Raw genomic sequence first — 3,416 nt, 5'->3', positions numbered from 1 at the left:
GCAAGTAGTAGACAGAAAAATCAGTAAGGGTAGAAAAGATTGAACAATACTATCAAAAAATTGACCTAACTGACAATCATCAATGAGTGATTTCATCTCTCCAACACAGGGCTAACGGAAAGCAGGCGCTCAGTGAATTCATTTCTTCTCTGGGCAATGCGGAAGAGCAGGAAACTGCATGATGAACTCTATGTACATGTCTGGAAGAGGATGTGATGGGGCCCTAACAGAAATAAAGATCAAGCACTGTGTGTGTTCCCAGGCAAAATTACATCACACGCGTGGTTGTGAAAAAGTGGCATTCGAGACAGACATTAAATAGTGAAAATGGACTTGAAAGATGAACATGGCTTCCTCGTAGAGAATTCAAACTCATACCCTAATGTGCCCTCAAGTCCATCATGGTAGAGGGCAGACATGCGGAGATGGGATGCAAAGCTCACTCAGGAAATTAGGAAAGTGAAAGGTGATGTAAGTCCTTCCATAATATCTTTGAAAGAATGTTTGAGCTAAATTAATTATAAAATAAATGCAATTTTAGCCCTATGTTTAAGTTTCCTTTTTGCACATATTGGTGAAAGTAAAAATTGTATTTTAAAAAGTATAATAAAATCATTATACTTGATGATTTGAATCAAACTCAAAATGAGAACTTCCATGAGTTCGCATGTTTTTAAATTCTATGTGGAATTGGATGCATTGTGCTCCAATGGAATTCTGAAATGAGGTCAACTTCTGGCAAGTCACACAACTAACTCTATTAAGCCACTGTTCTGTGATCAGTGCCATATGCATCATCCTTCTGCTGGATAATTTTGTGCTCAGTCTAAAAATGTTATGAAAAATAGCAAAATGATGGTATATTGTTAAAGGTCACACAGTATTATAAAAATCAAGATACAAATGTGTAATTGGTTCAAAATCTGAGAACAAAATATCGCTTCACTTGAGTTTATCATAACATTATTTCAGTTCTCCCAATGAAAATCACTTAGGAAAAGAATCTATCATTTAATGCATGAGAGTTTATTGTATCTTGGAACAAAAAACCATTAAAATAATTATAGAAGATATTTTGGAGTTAATTAGGGATTTTTTGTGAACTAGATTGTTTCATGGAATTACTGTTCATTTCTTAGGTATGATAATGGTTTCGAAGTTATTCAGGAGAATTTCCTTATTCTGAGAAGACACAGGGTCATGATATCTGCAACTAACTTTAAATGGTTCAGAAAAAATGTGTGTGTGTGTGTGTGTGTGTGTGTGTGTATAAAACATATGTGTATGAGAGAGACAAAGAGAGAAAAGACAGAGTTTACTCAAAATATTAACAATTGTTGAATTTAGGTGAATACAGGCTTTCATTCTACTATTCTTTCAACTATTCTTTATCTTTGAAATTTTTCAAAATAAAAAGTTGGTAAAATGAGAGTATTTCATATTATATTAATTCTAATTCTAATTCAAATGAAATGACAAAAATTACCAAAAAAAAAAATGTCCTGCTTAAACGACAAATAGAAGGGATTCATGAACACTATTTGCATGCCTTCTAGATAAGTACTAGATATGCCTAGTGAAAAAAAAATCTAAAATTGAAAATGTTGTACCCTTTGTCTTTTCTATGCTGCATTGGTATCACACTGCTATGCACATATTCATTGATGGAATTTGATCATGAATCCCAAGTTTGATGTAATTCTATCTCTGGGCCACATGCACAATTTTTTGTATTGATAATTTTAGCTGTGCTATGAAACCACCATATACTAACATATACCACAAAAAAATGATACAAAGAGAATCTAAGAAAAACCATTGTTACCCACACAGGTGTTCTTCAATAAAGAGCCTACATATTAGGATTGGATCAAACTATGAAACAAAGGAGTTTATACAGTAAATGTGCAGGGGAGAGGAGAGAGATGAAGAATAATGTTCAACACTGTATACCTTTGTTAAGCCGCAATGCAGTTGCAGCTATATAGCAGTGCAACAGCCAATGTGTAGATACAGAGGCATTAATGCATGCAAATATTCCTCAATAGACGTACTCCTCTACTGTATAGTAATCACTGCTGCTGGCAAATAGTACATGCTGCTGGCATTTACAGTTTTTAACCCATAAACTTGCATTTCATTTTACTCCAGTTTATCTTAAAATGTAGGGATAAAATTTCTAAATTCTTTTTACTATAGAAAATAAATTTCAATTAAGGGAGTAGACACACATTAGCATAAAATAGTCTTTGGGGGCAAGAACATAAACGTCAGAAAGGAGTAGTATTTTATGACAGTATTCCAAAATTCTCTGCATTCACTATGAAATGTATAAATGTAAAAACTTGTACAGTAGTCTCATATAAATTATCAGGCTAATGTGCAATGAGTTTAAATTTTGTTTAAAATATGTAAATATACAATGAGTGAGTAAATGTTTCATGCTGTGTTTGGAATATAAATAATTTAAAAGCAGATATATGATGTGATTCTCCACAAATTCCCAACCTTTCATTACATTGGCAAAGGTGTAAGAGTAGAACAGTGGAGAACACAAAACATTATGACATTTCTACAATTTTCTTCAGAAAAATAACTCCATCTAAATAGAAATATTCCATGGAGCTCCTGGAAATGAAATTCCTGACTGGCAGCCTGACCTCCTGCTGTTGGCAAATGTGAACATACATCATGGTCCCTCACACAGGACCTTCTTCACCTAGAAATGTCTTGAAAGGACATATTTAACATTTCAATAATATGTAATTTCGTCAGAAAAATCATAATGATGAGAAGGGCCCCAACATAGAATGATATGCATCAGGATGTTGTGAATTCCTTTTCACAGTAAGTGTTCAAAAACCGGACAATCTCTTCATGGTAGGGTCATGATGAGGCTATAAGCACCAGATGGGGGATTGGATCAGATCCCTGAAAATTCTAAGTCTGTTGCCCTATGATTCTTATAGGTTTAAAGATATAAAGAGGTGGATTCTTGTGGTTTTGAAAATCTGGATATTTTTCATTTTTAGGAAATGCAAAAGTTACCTCATTTTACTAACTTACTTTTCTTTTCTGGAAAGAGGATAAATCTTTAAAAAGGTCTTCTCTTGTAAGACCTTGATATTAATTATACATTTGGGGGAATAATAAATATGATGTTTTCTGATTTCACAATGATAGTATACAATGATGATGTTAGAAATTCATTAATAAATGGTGAGAGCAGACCTCTGACCTGCAGATACTGACCTAAATGAATTTACATGTGAATGAGATGAATGGTCTCCTATCATTGAAGGAGCCAGTGAAGGCTGCCTCCTCTCCTGATTTTGGAAAATGATTGTTATTGCACCAATGGAGCTTGAAAAGGAGAACTGGAACTATAACATGTCATGTTTCCTTAAAAACATTTT

This window comes from Myotis lucifugus, unplaced genomic scaffold, assembly GCF_000147115.1.
Source record: "Myotis lucifugus unplaced genomic scaffold, Myoluc2.0 scaffold_161, whole genome shotgun sequence".
NCBI lineage: Eukaryota > Metazoa > Chordata > Mammalia > Chiroptera > Vespertilionidae > Myotis > Myotis lucifugus.
This window is presented reverse-complemented; position numbering follows the sequence as displayed.